Raw genomic sequence first — 18,694 nt, 5'->3', positions numbered from 1 at the left:
GGTTTAGGATAAACCTTTTACCAAGAACCAGTGCCAAGTACTCCTTCTAAGGCTGGTAGTGGTATAGTGGCGTTGTCTTTGCATGCAAATAATAACATTAATAATATGAATTGGCATCTAAATTGAGACAACAGCATGGGAGGGTTAATGTGGAAGTGTGTAAGGATTAACCTCAAGTGGTGCTTGGTGGCTCCGGGATGTATCAACTTCCTGTGTACCTCAGTTGCTGTAGCCGGTGGCAGTGTTACAGAACTATCACCCTTTCCTATTTTTTTCCCTGCTTTTGGTCCTGTGTCTGTGGTAATTTCAGACTGTTTCTGTATTGCTTTTCAAAGGTCTGACTCTAGCTTTCTTTAGGTCTTCCTGTTTTCATAATGCTGGTTTTAAAGGGCTGGTGGGGAATTCTGACCCACTGCTGTACCACCACAAACTTGGGTTCAAGACCTAGCAATATCACTTCAAATGTTACATCAAATCCTCATTGGGTGGGTTCAGCAGAGGACTTCAGTTCCTAGTTGTGGGGCTTTGTGCAAGCCTCTTGACTTCTATAAGTATCCTTGCCTCATCTTTAAAATGTGGATGTTGGTTGTAACTATCTTAAGAGGCCATCATGAATATTAAATATGATCTGTGGCAAGAATAGAGATTCATACAGTAGAGCTCAGTAAATGTGAAGACTGTTATAATAATTATTTTATCAAGTCTTATATCATTTACTACCTATTTTTTCTCCTCTGAAAAATATCCTACCTTTTATAAAGTAATTATCCTTTTACATCTTATGGCTCTCCTTAACCTTGAAAGACATTTGGTCCTATTGAAAGCATCCATGGAGACATTTGGTCCATGCCAAAAAGACTTTGTTATTTGTCCTTTCCATAATCACTTGTCATGGACCAAATATGCTTATGTGCTTTTTTGGATATAACCAAATTTCAAGGACCTTTTGATGTGGACCAAGTGTCCAGAGGACATTTTTGATATAAACAAATGTCTCCTACCCCTTCTTAAAATACCTTTGTTCAGTAAACCTTTGTAATGATATTTTGGTATTAAAAATACATCTTTGTGTGTTGAGTAAAGCTCTAGGTTCATGGAGAGTCTAAAAAATAGCCTTTAGACTCTAAAGTGATCGAACTTGGCATCATTTTGGACATGGATATTCCAAAGCACACTGTGACAAATAATATGTGGATCATGAGCTAAATAAAGATGCTAAAAGGGCCTGGTGCCTCCCCATCAAGGAACGTTCAGTGGTGTGGAGAGCACACCCAGAATGGCCAGCCCCTAGGAGGTCTCAAATATTCTAAACTTCAAAGGGAAGCTCGGTCTCTCTTAGACACCCGGTGACCTTTAGGTTGGACCTCCCTGCAGTGGATCAACAGACACAGCGTTCTAAGTAGAGAGCCTACCAGCTGTCACGTAGCTCACTTCATGACGAAAGAAGAATTTGAAGTTCACAGAAAGTCAGATACAAGGATTTTAACAGCATCTTGCCCTCAAAGATTTAAGGGGCTGGCCAGGTTATCTGCCCAGTAACTAGTCATCATACATGCTTATTTGTATTTGTTTGGGTCATTCTATGTCAAATTCTCTAGTAAAAGGAAGCATACTTTTCTCTATCAGTAAGTAGAGTGGATAGAATGTCACTGCTTGTTATTCAGAAAGCTCTCCAATGCCATCAGTCAAAATAAAGCAAATAAGATGAAAAACATTCATGAGTAGGGTTGAAGCTCTAGAAAGATAAAAGGAAGCCTAAGAGCCTTAAAGTGGTGTTAATTGAATTATTTCCTTTAAAAGAGACAAGTTGTGTTCGCATGATTTCTTTTATCCTTTACCTTCTTTACATGTGGGGCAATATTATAGACCCTTTATGTTTCTCTAATAGCAACAATATGCCTGTGGACTGAAACAAAAGCACTTAGGCTATTTTCTCAGGGTCCAAACAGACTCTTCGTATAAAGAATATATTCTCTTTTCTAGCTCCTGCTCTTGATTTTGTTAATCACCATGTTTAACTTTTAATCCAATATCAGACATCAGTAAGTGGTGTTTTTAGCTGCCTTGCCAGCTGTATTTTATTTTCAGACCCAGGCTTACCTTTCATAAAAAGAACTTTCTTTTCACAAGTTGCACTTTTCATAGAAACAAATAGGCTGACAGCTAACTTGCTGGATTCCTTTGCTTACTGCTTACTATAATTAGTAGGAACATCATTCAGCTTTAGATCACACCAGATACTGGAACCTGTAAAACAATTAATAACAGTATTAGAAAAATGACCATTGAACTAATAAAGCAAGGAAACTATTTTGGCGTGGGTGCAGTTGTTTGAGGCCTTTGGTTTTATAGATTCTTCTCTTTGATCTGTTTAAGTTTTCTTTTTGTCTGTCACCTGTAAGTGCCATACCTGGCTGACGATGTTTAACACAGAAGATAAAAATAACCACAATGAAAAGAAAGCTTTCTAGTTGAATGTTAGGATTGCCCTTTGAAGAAATGAGCTTGTCTATACTATTTTCTGCTTAGATAGACTTTGTTGCTTATTGTGCTCCATTCTTTTGAGAGGCAACTGCTAAGGAGTTTTGTAATTTTAGAAAGTTATACATTTCTTCCTCAGTATGGAAGGAACCAGAAAATAGACTCAGGAGGATATTAAGAAAAAAATCCCATTTTCTGATTTACAAACATCTTGTTTCTAAAAGGATCATTTGAGATCTTCATGTTTTAGGCACTGACAGTGTGATTAGCAAGCTTCTTGTGAAGTATGCAAGGATACTTTCCCAATACAAAGCACTGTCAACTCAGAGCTCAAGGATTTCCCAAGGCCTGGAAGAAATGATGCCAGCAGTTAATAACAAGCAAGCCTGGGGGTCTTGCAAAACTATTTGGTAGGTCTCTTTTTAAGTAGATTACTTAAGCTTCCCAAACTTAAAAAAAGATCATGGGTTATTTATATGAAGAATACTTTTGGAAATTATTATAAAGACGTAAGCTTTTAAATGGCAAATGGTAAGGACATAGTTTATGTGCTTTGTGAAAATTCTCATTAAGGAGAGGGCAGTAGAAGAATAAATAGCAAGTAACTATTAGGGTCAATAGGTTAGCAAGTTTAGGAATTTTTAGGAACTATAATAACATCTCTACTGTTGCTTTTCTTCAAGGTTAGAGAAAGCAAATCAGAGTGTTTTCCACCAATTAAATGACAGCATCTTATTTTAGCATTATAGATTGGCTGTGATTCTAGGCCAGATGAAGAGAAAGGAAATTGTGTATTCTTATACAAACTTAAAACATATTTAAAAAAAAAAAATTTAAACTCCATAGAGAATTCCCTGGTGGTCCAGTGGTTAAGACCTCATGTTCCAATGCAGCGGTATAGGTTAGGTCCCTGTTCAGGGAACTAAGATCCCACATGCCTTACAGACAAAAATCAAAACATAAAATGAACAATATTGTAACAAATTCAATAAAGACTTTTAAAATGGTTCACATTTTTTAAAAAAATCTTTAAAAAATAAAAAAGATCTCATGTTGTTGTTATTCAGTTGCTAAGTCATGTCTGACTCTCTGTGAACCCATGGACTGCAGCACACCAGGCTTCCCTGCCCTTCACCATCTCCCGGAGCTTGCTCAAACTCATGTCCATTGAGTCGGTGATGCCATCCAACCGTCTCATCTTCAGTCCCCTTCTCCTCCTGCCTTCAGTCTTTCCCAGCATCAGGGTCTTTTCCAATGAGTCAGTTCTTCACATCAGGGGACCAAAGTATTGGAGTTTCAGCTTCAGCACCAGTCCTTCCAATGAATATTCAGGGTTGATTTTTTTTAGGATGGACTGGTTTGATCTCCTTGTTGTCCAAGACCTTTCAACTCCAGCTTTCAAACTGAATTCAAACCAATGGTATATGGTGGAACACAGTTTTAAAATCCTACTTTAAAACATGACTAGTAGACTATGGTTTTTCCAGTGGTCATGTATGGATGTGAGAGTTGGACTGTGAAGAAAGCTGAGTGCCGAAGAATTGATGCTTTTGAACTGTGGTGTTGGAGAAGACTCTTGAGAGTCCCTTGGACTGCAAGGAGGTCCAACCAGTCCATTCTGAAGGAGATCAGCCCTGGGTTTTCTTTGGAAGGAATGATGTTAAAGCTGAAACTCCAGTACTTTGGCCACCTCATGCAAAGAGTTGACTCATTGGAAAAGACTCTGACGCTGGGAGGGATTGGGGGCAGGAAGAGAAGGGGACAACAGAGGATGAGATGGCCGGAATGCATCACCGACTCCATGGACATGAGTCTGAGTGAACTCCAGGAGTTGGTGATGGACAGGGAGGCCTGGCGTGCTGCGATTCATGGGGTCTCAAAGAGTTGGACACGACTGAGCGACTGAACTGAACTGAACTGAGTAAGCATCCAGAACTTATCAGGACACCTTGGCCAGAGTTCACAGCTTTGCCCTAGGAGCCATGTCTCTCTGTTCTAGGGTGAGAATGGTTTAACCAGCACTGTCACACACGGAAGCAATATACATATGACTAGCTGAGGGTGCGACGCTCTACACAGGAGAGCAAACCAACCAAATGCTGAAAACAGGAAATCCCAAGCTGCTCGTTTTCATTCTGAGGGACAAGTTGCTTATCACCAAAGTGAAAACTAGATTTAGCAGTATCGCTGGCCCCAAACTATGAATTGTGCAGTGTGTAAATACTCATTCCTTAGCTAGCCTATTAGAAAGCAGAGCTCAGTGAGCAAAGACTGACTTTGCACCACCTCTGGGGAAAAACAGCCTCTTAATATCCAAGGTGCCAAGGACAACTTCAGTTCTTGGTCTCTGAAGAAATGTTTGTGTTTGTGAGTTATGTATTTTATGGGGCAGGAGGCCATTGCTCAATTTCTTTCTGCTGCTTATTCCATCTCTTCCTCTCCTCACATAAAAGCTGGTCCATGCTTTTCTCTCTCTCTCTGTGTCTAGCTTCTGCAGTGGTATCCTAATTGAATTTTTTTTTTTCTCTTTTTAAATTTTATTGGAATAGAGTTGATTTACAATGCTGTGTTAGTTTCAGGTGTGCATCAAAGTGATTCAGTTATACATATATTCCTTCTTCTCAGATTCTTTTCTATTAGAGATTATCACAGAATATAGAGTTCCCTATATACAGGGAACGATGCAGTGTGCAGTAGAGTAGGTCCTTGTTGGTTACCTATCTTATTTCCAGTAGCTGTGTGTGTGTTCATGCCTAGCTCCTGGTTTATCCCTCTCCCACCATGTTTGTCTCCCTATGTGTAAACATAAGTTTGTTTTTGATATCTATAAGTCTGTTTCTATTTCTGATTGAGTTTTTAAGATGATGTATTGTTGTCCTTCCTCTGCAGAGTAAATGGTTAATGCAGGGAACTCTCTGATGATCTGATCTTCTGCTGTCAGTTAAGCCATGTGTTTGTAACCTCTGAATGTTCTCCCCAGTGCTCACAGGACTGGCTTGCTGTGAGTTTGCTTGATCAAAGGGTATCTTTTAGGATGTATTGAGGTGATGGTTCCTTATATATTTTAGACTTACTTTTGTAGTATTATGAATGATATTTGGTGACTGATTCAGTGCTCTCATGTTAGTGTGTCTACATTTTTATGGAGCAGAGCTTTTGAATGCTGCAGTCATGCTAATGGTTTCCTAGGGCTGCCACTGAGTTATACCATGTAACCCTGCTTTGAATATGTTCTCAGTCTTTTCTGTAATCAGAATTTGACCTGAGCAAAATATCACAGAGAACCTGAGACGTGTTTAATGGTTGAAAGTAATAATCATTAAAGAATAAATAAATATCATAAAAGAAATGATATTCGCCAGTCTCTCCAGCCGCTAGCCCCTGCCTGCTCTCCCTTTAACAAATGGCACGGCCTTGAGGGGAGGCTGCTCGGTGTTGGCTGTGCTGCTGAGAATTAGTTCCACTCTCTGCCGGGCAAGGAACATGATGTCATGTTGATAGTTAAGACACTACACTGCTGATTCCAGAGTTATGGGTGAGTACATCGCTGTCTTCAGAAATATTTTATCCTGTGCTGCAGGCAATTATATTCATCACCAGTGAAGTGAAGTGAAATCCATCAGTTGTATCCAACTCTTTGTGACCCCATGGACTGTAGCCTACCAGGCTCCTCCGTCCATAGGATTTTCCAGGCAAGAGTACTGGAGTGGGCTGCCATTTCCTTCTCCAGGGGATCTTCCTGACCCAGGGATCGGACCCAGGGATCGAACCCGGGTCTCCCACATTGTAGGCAGACGCTTTACCCTAGTAACTGGGTGCTAATAGCGTGTTATCTCAATTGACTGTGAGACTAAAATATATATAGTATCATTTGTTTGGTGTACTTGAATTGTTATTGTCCTTGTTTTGACAAACTGAAATCAAATTATTTGCAAAATATGTCTTAGGTTTAGGAAAGAAAATTGTAGTATTATCAGATTGGATAAACTAATCTAATGATTACCGATCATTTAGAATTTGGATTCTTTTCTAATAGTTATTTGGTGTCAAACATGTTCCCCTGAGTTGATAATATTAAAATACTCTATAGTTCTCTTTCAGTTATTTTAGTTCAGTCACTCAGTCATGTCTGACTCTTTGCGACCCCATGGACTGCAGCATGCCAGGCTTCCTTGTCCATCACAAACTCCCAGAGCTTACTCAGACTTATGTCCATAGAGTTGGTGATGCCATCCTCTGTCATTCCCTTCTCCTCCTGCCCTCAATCTTTCCCAGCATCAGGATCTTTTCAAATGAGTCAGTTCTTCGCATCAGGTGGCCAAAGTATTGGAGTTTCAGCATCAGCGTCAGTCCTTCCAATGAATATTCAAGACTGATTTCCTTTAGCATGGACTGGTTGGATCTCCTTGCAGTCCAAGGGACTCTCAAGAGTCTTCTCCAGCACCACAGTTCAAAAGTGCTCAGCTCTCTTCAATTCTTCGGTGCTCAGCTCTCTTCACAGTCCAACTCTCACATCCATACATGACCACTGGAAAAAATATAACCTTGACTAGACGGACCTTTCTTGGCAAAGTAGTGTCTCTGCTTTTTAATATGCTATCTAGGTTGGTCATAACTTTCCTTCCAAGGAGTAAGCGTCTTTTAATTTCATGGCTGAAGTCACCATCTGCAGTGATTTTGGAGTCCAAGAAAATAAAGTCTGTTACTGTTTCCATTGTTTCTCCATCTATTTGCCTTGGAGTGATGGGGCCAGATGCCATGATCTTAGTTTTTTGAATGTTGAGTTTTAAACCAACTTTTTCATTCTCCTCTTTCACTTTCATCAAGAGGCTCTTTAGTTCTTCTTTGCTTTCTGGCATGAGGGTGGTGTCATCTGCATATCTGAGATTATTGATATTTCTCCTGGCAATCTTGATTCCAGCTTGTGCTTCATCCAGCCCAGCATTTCTCATGATGTACTCTGCATATAAGTTAAATAAGCAGGGTGACAATATACAGCCTTGACGTACTCCTTTCCCAATTTGGAACCAGTCTGTTGTTCCATGTCCAGTTCTGTTGTTTCTTGACCTGCATACAAATTTCTCAAGAGGCAGATCCGGTGGGCTGGTATTCCCATCTCTTTCAGAATTTTCCACAGTTTATTGTGATCCACACAGTCAAAGGCTTTGGCATAGTCAATAAAGCAGAAGTAGGTGTTTTTCTGGAACTCTCTTGCTTTTTCCATGATCCAGTGGATGTTGGCAATTTGATCTGTTTCCTCTGCCTTTTCTAAATCCATCTTGAACGTCTGGAAGTTCACGGTTCATGTACTGTTGAAGCCTGGATTGGAGAAGTTTGAGCATTACTTTGCTGTCATGTGAGATGAGGGCAATCGTGTGGTAGTTTGAACATTCTTTGGCATTGCCTTTCTTTGGGATTGGAATGAAAACTGACCTTTTCCAGTCCTGTGGCCACTGCTGAGTTTTCCAGGTTCGCTGGCATATTGAGTGCAGCACTTTCACAGCATCACCTTTTAGGATTTGAAATAGCTCAACTGAAATTCCATCACCTCCACTAGCTTTGTTCATAATAATGCTTCCTAGACCCCACTTGACTTCACATTCCAGGATGTATGGCTCTAGGTGAGTGATCACACCATCATGGTTATCTGGGTCATGAAGATCTTTTTTGTGTAGTTCTTCTGTGTATTCTTGCCACCTCTTCTTAATATCTTCTGCTTCTGTTTGGTCCATACTGTTTCTGTCCTTTATTGTGCCCATCTTTGCATGAAATTGTTCCCTTGGTATCTCTAATTTTCTTCAAGAGATCTCTAGTCTTTCCCATTGTGGTTGTTTTCCTCTATTTCTTTGATCTCCCAACAATCCTTTTGCTCTGGGTATCTGGGAATCACCATTTTGTCTATGAGGAAACTGAGGGTCATGTTCTGAGGGTCTATGAGGGTCATGTTCTGAGGGTCATAGTTCTCCTTACCTTTAGATAAAATTACACTACAGATGTACATATATACACATGTGTACACTTACAGACATGTACAGAGGTATTATAAACTTATGTTTAACAATTTGCATTCTTTAGAATTCCTTGAAAAGAAAATTGTAACACCACTTTAGTAATATGATCTGGCTTTGTTCAGAATTCTGATTTCCAGTTTCTATAAATGTGTAGATTCTCTTCGACTTTGTTTTATTTTCTGTTTTCCTTCAGTCAAAGAATGATTCAGAAATTCCCATAGAATGCCATCTAATTGTTTGAAAACCTTTCATTGAATGCATATGGATTGATCCATCCCAAGCCCCACGTGGGGCTCTGAAAATAAAGTGTGGCACCTCAGTGAGCTGCAGATGGATGGAGGCGGCATGTGAACACAGCAAGCACAGGGCCGTGCTGTGGGCACACGTGGTTGGGCGGGTGTGGCGTGAGGGCATGGCCTCAGAGGCTTGAGTCAAGTCCAGCTCTGCTGCTCACTAATCAAGTGAAGGTGGCTATGTCAGTTCATAAGCTTTCACTCCTCGGTTTCCCATTTCCAGAGTAGGAGTTATAGCAGTGTAGGAGTAGTAGGTGCAAGCAGGGGGGCTTCCTGGAAGACTAGTGAAATGACACAAGCGAAGCCCTCCACCGCTAAGTTCTCTCAGGAGACACCAGGGGTCAGTGGGGTTCCCAGAAGGGGAGGGCTCAGGGCAGGCCTCCTGGAGGAGGAGGAAGAGCCTTCATGCCCTCTTGATGGAAAGTAGATGTTGCCCCTGTAGAAGGGAAAGAAGAACGTTGCATGAACAAAGGAAGAGAGTACCAGAACTTTTCAGAATCTTTTAAAATAAAAAACTTTTCATTATCTCAGACTCTCATTTGCTAGGAGACCTTGCAAAGTTGTCAGTATCTGGCTTCTAAGCTTCAGGCATTTCAGGGTTCCAACAAAGCACCATATTTTTTCCCGTAAAGGTTGATCTCTTTTAAATGTAGTTGGGGAATCAGCTTGAATTCCCCCCTATTTGTCCCTCCCAATATCATGCCTTCCTTTTAGAAATGACAGATCTAGAGCTGGTGCCTTTGAAGCCTATTGTTCACTCTGATCTCCAGCTCCGTTTTTGCTATAATTGCCCAGTCAGTGCTCTCTGATTTCTGTGGTTCTCCTTTGTTTTTTTTTTCCCCCCTCTTCTCTTGAATGAATCACTCTACAAAGCTTTCTATTGAATTTTGACCTCTTTTTCCTTTTCCGGTTGTCAAGGTCACTTTAAATTTCATTCCAGTTCTCCTAAGTGCCAGCCACCCCCACCCAATTGGGTATCATTGTCAAGTTTAATAAGAATGCTTTTGATTCCATATTCAAGGCATTAATCAACATGTTAAATCTAGCAGCATTCAGCAGAGGACCTAACCTTGTGAAATTTAATTTGGTTTCTGCTAATTTATTTGCATACATTATAAAATTACCCCATCCGAACATGAAAAAGAAACTTAGGAAAGCATACCATGAAAATAACTAATAAAACAGGTGCAAAGTCATTAAATTTGCTTGCGTCTTGCTTTCTACTTACTTATAGTTTGACAGAAAAGGAAGGGGAGAATTTTATTTGTCTCAGAAGACACTAGTATGACTGGATTCAATACTTGTTCATTGTTATAATCTGTGCCCTCAGAGGTATACTGACTTCTGTCCCTGACACTTAATAACCAGCAAGACTGAACAAGTCTTAGGTATATGACCCTCAGTTTCTTCATCGATAAAATGGTGATTCCCTGACACCCACAGCAAAAGGATTGTTGGGAGATCAAAAAAGATAACTCAGGGGGAGAATTCCCAAACTTGACCACTGCCTGCAAATATAAAACATTACATCAAGCTTTCCTGAAACTTCATTCTAAATGAGATGAGACCCTTGTTCATAACCTCAGCCTGGGGACATTATCCTAGCGTGGGGATCACTGAGGTTGTCCAGTGGTTTCTAGTTTGGGAGGAGACTGGGTCTGAGAAGCTTTATGAAGGTGCTCTTGCATCCTGGTAGGACTTGGTCCAGTGCTTAATTCTGGGAAGACAGCAGGATGCCAAACGAAAAGTTGTTCATCTTAATGTCCTTATAACTTGGCTCAGCCAGGAGAAGGAACAATTCCCAAGTCACACCAAGCACTGATTTAGTGCTGTAATTTGATAGCCCAATCCCAAACAAAGTGAGGAAACCACACCCGAAGTTGACTGCAAAGATGAATAGGGTAGAGAGTAAGCGCTGTAAGAGAGTAGAGAGTAAGACGATAAGCTGAAGAAGGCGCCTGGATTGTTTTGGGGCCCAGAGAGAATTATGGATGTCATCATGGCAGTCTACCCAGCACCTTCCAGTTTTAGGGTATGTGAGCCTTTTAATATTATGTTTAGCCAGTTCTTCTATTTAAATTGTCAAAAGATAACAATGTACAACCACCTAGAAAAAGAATTTGTAACATATTGCAAAAATGGCACTATCATTCAACAAGATATTCTTTTTACTGAAACGGATAATGATCCCTCCCCACATATGCACCTGTCCCCGCTCCCCAGGTTCATATTTTGTGTGTTTCTGTCTTTTTCTCTGTGCTCTCTGGTACATTCAGAAAAACACTTGGGCTCCCTCTGGTGGCCATTCCAATGTTTCTGCCTGTTTAACTTTATAGCTGAAGGTTTAGTTAACATGGCACAAAACGTGTGGATGAAAATGGGAATATTGACAGTAAATGTTATTTTCTTTTGTAAGATGACTTGGAACTTGGGAACCTCCAATTAGCCAAAATATCCAACTCATTCATTCATCCATTCATTCACACATGTCTTCCAGTCTAATATGTTGTCCATAGTTTCACTTTTCTAAATGAAGGGGTATCTGGTCTGCAAGTCCTTAGAAAGACATTGAGTTCCAATTCTGTAAGTCAAACAGAGTTTCCGAAGAAGTGATTGTATTGACTAGCATGCTTTTATAGAATGATGGCTGTATTTTAACTCAGAGTTGAGAAAGATTTTGTTGCTTACTTTAAAAATATATGAATAAACTCTTCTTTAACAGTTGTCAGTGTTGTACTATTTCTTTTTCTCTTTTCAATCATATACCCGTTCTATTTACCCCATAGAATTTTATCCTATTGTAATGAATCTTTGTCCAGGCCTGTTTACTTTTTAATAATGCCCATATTAGTCAATAAACAGATTTAGCTACACTAACAAAGACCCAAACTTAAGTAAGTGAAGTGAGTGAAGTCGCTCAGTCGTGTCTGACTCTTTGCGACCCCATGGACTGTAGCCCACCACGCTCCTCCGTCCATGGGGCCCAAACGTAACAGTGTCTAAAACAGAAAGTAATTTTCCCTCTTGTTAAGTGTCAAAATGTGAGCTGTCCAGGATTCACGTTGCGCCTGCATGTTGTAATGTACTTTTGTGACTGAAAGTCTCTGTTGATCGTCCTCTGTACTTTGATGTATCAAAAATAAGTATATAAGTTTAAATCTTGGTGTTTTAAAATTTCTAATGACCGTAAGTCTCCTTTAAAATGTTTCTTGTCAATGTAGTAATAATAGTAGTAGACAATTGCTAAAACAAAATAAATATTTTATATATTTTTAGAAATCATTATTAAATATTAAAGTAAATTATAACTGGAAATGCATTAATGAATGATGGGTGCTTCCTAAAAATGAATTTGTTATCTATAGGCAGCAAGGGCTTAACATCAATTCTACTCCACTTCTTGGTTTTTAGATATGTAAACATAAATAAGCAGAGGGAATGGAAATAGTTTTAAATAGCAATGTCACTAAATTCTTTGACTCCTAGGCAGCTAGCGTGGTACCTCATGGAGAAAGAGAGATATTGTGGTTACACTGAAGGTTGTAGCAAGTGCGGCATTCTGGGTAGATTTTGAAAATGGAGTCAGATTTTCTAATGAGTTAAAAGTGAAGTGAGAGAGGAGGGGAGAAGTCAGGGATGACTTCAGGGTTCTTGGCCCCACCTCGCAGAAGGATGCAGCTCAAACAACTAAGAAAGGAAAGACTGAAGATGAAGTGAATTTGGAGACCTAGTTTGAAGGTCACTATATTAGACAGTATGCAGGAATGAGGTGTGATTAGGCTTTTGTACTATACCCCTATCCAGTCAACAGTTAATGATAATAAATATCAGAGAGTGATAATCAGATTTGATTTGGGGTATTTATACTGAGTAGCATATGCCTAGGGCATGAATAAAGTTAGAATGTATCTGAAGAATGAAAAATAAGACAAAAATAAGCAAGAATTGTATTATGGTTGGCTCTCCCCACCCCTGTTGTATTTTGTAGATTTTTAAGAGAATTTGTGTTTGTGAGCAAATTTTGTATATAACTGCAGGTATTACCTTTCAAACAGAAGGTTAATAACAGATTGATTTATGGAATATTTTCAAGTAGAAATAGTAAATGAATCAAGCTAACAAAGTGTGACTTAATTGACATCCTCAGGGACCCACTTTAATGAATAGGTAGAGGGATATTATTTGTAACTTAGCTCACAAATTATTTCTATATGATTTAAATGGCTGTGACCTGCTTGAAACAATTTGTTAATTAGTTTAATCATTCTCTTTATAGTTTCTTATATTACTAAATGGGCTAACAGCCCCCTTTTTCTTAACTAAATTAATTTTTCTAGCCTAGCCACAAATTTCCAATTAAGTTTGAGGGAATGAAGTAATTCCATAATAGGGGCAAAATGATCATATTTAATTCTTTTAAAATCAACACTTATTAAGTGCCTACTCTGTGCCACGCAGATACATACTTTGATTCTGGAGATAAAGTCCAATAAAACCAATTCTTGACCTCAAAGAGCAAACAGCCTAACAGTTTAAACTGCCTAGGACACAGATGAGTAAAGGAATAATTATATCAGAATGTAGTACTGAGAGAGATTGGAGTTAAGTACCAAAATAATGCACAGGTTGTAAGAACCATGTCCCTTGAACCCAAAGGATTTCTGTGAAAGTTTCATTATTTACCACTGTGAATGTTTTCCTTCCTAATAGAATACAGTTACTAAGTTACTGTATAACTTGAGACTGTGGAGGATACAGGCGGTAGGAACCCATTTTAAGCCACTTTAAAAGTAAAGTCCACAGGAATAGCAGGTATGGCACTGACCTCAGGATAACAGAAGCCAGAGACTGCTTCCACTTCTCCTCAAGCCTGAAAACATGGCCACCAAGAATTCCTGGGGTTTCCCCAGCAGTTGCTGTTAGAAAACCTTGGGGAAGGACACGGACATGTGATCCCTCTACCCCAATATTGAGTCAGTGTGGGTGAGATACCACTGTGGGCTCAGCTCTGACCATGGGGCTATCTATGCGTGGAAGAACGGGGGACAGGAAATAGTAGCTGTTCACTATCCCACCCAAGTGAGCACATTCAGCTGACTGCTAGGAAAAAAATCAGCCCCCTTCCTCTGGTGTACTCAGATAACATCATAATGCAATCAATACCTCATTTGAGGGTTAGTCTTCATCCCTTGTTTATGAAGAAATAGGACAGAAGCAGTTATGAGAATAATGTTGACATTACATTTTGCAATAGCTTTGATTGCAGGAAGCATTGTGCTTTAGAAATTCCATGCATTCCATTCAGTCAGAGTCGTAATTTCTTTTTCACTGTCTTCTTAACATGTATGATGTGGAAATTAACAGGATTTGATCTTGTTAAGTCTTTTGAGATACTTCGGTGTGGGTTCTGAGCCAGTAGATGATAGTGGCAATCCTATTTGTCCTAGGATATTACAGGAATTCTTCTTTATCTATTTCATTCTAAGTCTTTAGAGTCTGTGAGCCAAATTTACATTCAGATGAGTCATTGAAGCTTATATTGTGTGCCTAAAAGGAAATGTTTATGCCGAGAGTCTAAGATGAAGTCTAGCAAGACAGTGAATTTTTAAAATCATGGTTATCTTTCCCTGATCATGAATGTAATAGTGCTTATTTTGAATATTTGGAAACATAAAACTGGTTTTTAAAATCTCCTATAAATGCCACCACCCAGAGCTCCAAGTGTTTCTATATTTAATACATAGTAACAAAATTTTGTTTACACTGTATATATAGTTTCATGTCTTTTTTCAGTGAAGTTTTTTAAAGGACTTTAATATTGTCTCAACAATATTACAGAATGAATTTCCTCTGAAATATTGTTTTTTCAAACAGCTATCTATATCTTGTAAAAGTTAGTATTCACGTCATCCCCTTCCCATTTTTTGGAATTATTTTTGGTTACATTGCTGTTCTTCATTTCTGATGTTCTAAGTTTCTGACTGGTATCATTTCCTTTCTGACTGAAGAACTTCCTCTAGAAATTCTTGTAAGACACATCTGCTGGCTACAAATCTGCTAACATTTTTCTTCATTTGAAATGTCTTTCCATTACCTTCATTCCTACAGGATATTTTAAAGGATAGAGAATTATGACTTGACAGCTTTTTTTAGCATTTTTTATGAACCAGTATTCATTCATTCATTCATTCACAAAAGAGTCCGAAGTGCAGTACTTGGATGCAATCTCAAAAATGACAGAATGACTTCTGTTCGTTTCCAAGGCAAACCATTCAATATCACAGTAATCCAAGTCTATGCCCCAACCAACGCTGAAGAAGCTGAAGTTGAACCGTTCTATGAAGATCTACAAGACCTTTTAGAACTAACACCCCAAAAAGATGTCCTTTTCATTATAGGGGACTGGAATGCAAAGGTAGGAAGTCAAGAAACAACTGGAATAACAGGCAAATTTGGCCTTGGAATATGGAATGAAGCAGGGCAAAGGCTAATAGAGTTTTGCCAAGAGAACGCACTGGTCATAGCAACACCCTGTTCCAACAACCCAAGACTCTACACATGGACATCACCAGATGGTCAACACCGAAATCAGATTGATTATGTTCTTTGCAGCCAAAGATGAAGAAGCTCTATACAGTCAGCAAAAACAAGACCGGGAGCTGACTGTGGCTCAGATCATGAACCCCTTATTGCCAAATTCAGACTGAAATTGAAGAAAGTAGGGAAAACCACTAGACCATTCAGGTATGACCTAAATCAAATCCCTTATGATTATACAGTGGAAGTGAGAAATAGATTCAAGGGACTAGATCTGATAGATAGAGTGCCTGATGAACTATGGACGGAGGTTCGTGACATTGTACAGGAGACAGGGATCAAGACCATCCCCATGGAAAAGAAATGCAAAAAAAGCAAAATGGCTGTCTGGGGAGGCCTTACAATAGCTGTGAAAAGAAGAGAAGCAAAAAGCAAAGGAGAAAAGGAAAGATATAAGCATCTGAATGCAGAGTTCCAAAGAATAGCAAGAAGAGATAAAAAAGCCTTCTTCAGCGATCATTGCAAAGAAATAGAGGAAAACAATAGAATGGGAAAGACTAGAGATCTCTTCAAGAAAATTAGAGATACCAAGGGAACATATCATGCAAAGATGGGCTCGATAAAGGACAGAAATGGTATGGACCTAACAGAAGCAGAAGATATTAAGAAAAGGTGGCAAGAATACACAGAAGAACTGTACAAAAATGATCTTCACGACCAAGATAATCAGGATGGTGTGATCACTCACCTAGAGCCAGACATCCTGGAATGTGAAGTCAAGTGGGCCTTTGAAAGCATCACTACGAACAAAGCTAGTGGAGGTGATGGAATTCCAGTTGAGCTATTTCAAATCCTGAAAGATGATGCTGTGAAAGTGCTGCACTCAATAGGCCAGCAAATTTGGAAAACTCAGCAGTGGCCACAGGACTGGAAAAGGTCACTTTTCATTCCAATCCCAAAGGAAGGCAATGCCAAAGAATGCTCAAACTACTACACAATTGCACTCATCTCACACGCTAGTAAAGTAATGCTCAAAATTCTCCAAGCCAGGCTTCAGCAGTATGTGAACTGTGAACTTCCAGATGTTCAAGCTGGATTTAGAAAAGGCAGAGGAACCAGAGATCAAATTGCCAACATCCGCTGGATCATGGAAAAAGCAAGAGAGTTCCAGAAAAACATCTATTTCTGCTTTATTGACTATGCCAAAGCTTTTGACTGTGTGGATCACAATAAACCGTGGAAAATTCTTCAAGAGATGGGGATACCAGACCACCTGACCTGCCTCTTGAGAAATTTGTATGCAAGTCAGGAAGCAACAGTTAGAACTGGACATGGAACAACAGACTGGTTCCAAATAGGAAAAGGAGTTCGTCAAGGCTGTATATTGTCACCCTGTTTATTTAACTTATATGCAGAGTACATCATGAGAAATGTTGGACTGGAAGAAACACAAGCTGGAATCAAGATTGCCGGGAGAAATATCAATAACCTCAGATATGCAGATGACACCACCATTATGGCAGAAAGTGAAGAGGAACTAAAAAGCCTCTTGATGAAAGTGAAAGAGGAGTGTGAAAAAGTTGGCTTAAAGCTCAACATTCAGAAAACAAAGATCATGGCATCCGGTCCCACCACTTCATGGGAAATAGATGGGGAAACAGTGGAAACAGTGTCAGACTTTATTTTTCTGGGCTCCAAAATCACTGCGGATGGTGACTGCAGCCATGAAATTAAAAGACGCTTACTCCTTGGAAGGAAAGTTATGACCAACCTAGATAGCATATTCAAAAGCAGAGATATTACTTTGCCAACAAAGGTCCGGCTAGTCAAGGCTATGGTTTTTCCTGTGGTCATGTGTGGATGTGAGAGTTGGACTGTGAAGAAGGCTGAGCGCCGAAGAATTGATGCTTTTGAACTGTGGTGTTGGAGAAGACTCTTGAGAGTCCCTTGGACTGCAAGGAGATCCAACCAGTCCATTCTGAAGATCAGCCCTGGGATTTCTTTGGAAGGAATGATGCTAAAGCTGAAACTCCAGTACTTTGGCCACCTCATACAAAGAGTTGATTCATTGGAAAAGACCCTGATGCTGGGAGGGATTGGGGGCAGGAGAAGAAGGGGACGACAGAGGATGAGATGGCTGGATGGCATCACTGACTCGATGGATGTGAGTCTGAGTGAACTCCGGGAGTTGGTGATGGACAGGGAGGCCTGGCATGCTGTGATTCATGGGGTCACAAAGAGTCGGACACGACTGAGCAAGTGATCTGATCTGATCTGATTTGTGACCCCATGGACTATAGTCAATGGAATTCTCCAGGCCATAATACTAGAGTGGGTAGAAATTCCCTTCTCCAGCGGATCTTCCCAACCCAGTGATTGAACCCAGATTTACCCACATTGCAGGCAGATTCTTTACCAGCTGAGCCACAAAGGAAGCCCAAGAATACTGGAATGGATAGTCTGTCCCTTTTCCAGTGGGTCTTCCTGACCCAGGAATCGAACCGGGGTCTCCTACATTGTAGGCAGATTCTTTACTAACTGAGCTGTCAGGAAAGCCCTGTACCATTTGCCATCTATTTAATTTTCTAATTCCAGCATACCTGTGTAGTGGTTTTGATTACCTGTACCCATATGTTATAAGAGGAAGGAATAGATGCAGCAAAACCTATAAAACAAAAGATTTTGACATTTTTGAGGGGAGGGCATTCTGAGCAATTGGAACAAGAAGGAGAATGGAAAATGAGGCTGGAGAGCTAGGCAGGGGAAAATTATGAAGAGCCTTTAGAATAATGTTAAGAAGTTTGGCTTCATTCCAGGAAGAATGGGAAATTATTGAAGGGTTTTACGTAGAAAAGCAATATGATCAGATTGACTTTGTAAAAAAAAAATCAGTCTTACTTCAGAGAGAAAAAGGACAAGGACATTACCCATAGAAGGCAGGATAGAATGGTGGTTAACTAGAGGATTCCTATACCAAAGCTGCCACCTGCCAGCCATGTGACCCAAGATAAGAGGCTTAACCTTCTGTAAGCCTCAATTTCCTCACCTGTGAAATGGAAATAATCAGTTGAGTTCAGTTCAGTCGCTCAGTTGTGTTCGACTCTTTGCAACCCCATGGACTGCAGCACACCAGGTCTCCCTGTCCATCACCAACCCCAAGAGTACTCAAACTCATGTCCATTGAGTCGGTGATGCCATCCAACCATCTCATCCTCTGTCGTCCCCTTCTCCTCCCACCTTCGATCTTTCCCAGCATCAAGGTCTTTTCCAATGAGTCCATTCTTCACATCAGGTGGCCAAAGTATTGGAGTTTCAGCTTCAACATCAGTCCTTCCAATGAATACTCAGGACTGATTTCCTTTAGGATGGACT

The 18,694-nt window shown here is 39.9% G+C and overlaps 1 protein-coding gene across 3 annotated transcripts in view; it reads left to right on the top strand.

Annotated features, from left to right (window-relative positions):
• RAPGEF4 (Rap guanine nucleotide exchange factor 4) overlaps positions 1–18,694 on the top strand; it is a 330,219-nt gene that overhangs the window by 185,002 nt on the left and 126,523 nt on the right. The gene's annotated exons all lie outside the window — the stretch shown is intronic.

The sequence above is a fragment of the Bos taurus genome, chromosome 2 (assembly GCF_002263795.3).
Source record: "Bos taurus isolate L1 Dominette 01449 registration number 42190680 breed Hereford chromosome 2, ARS-UCD2.0, whole genome shotgun sequence".
NCBI classification, from domain to species: Eukaryota; Metazoa; Chordata; class Mammalia; order Artiodactyla; family Bovidae; genus Bos; species Bos taurus.
The sequence above is the reverse complement of the archived record's forward strand: the minus strand, read 5'-3'. Positions and strand labels throughout refer to the sequence as shown.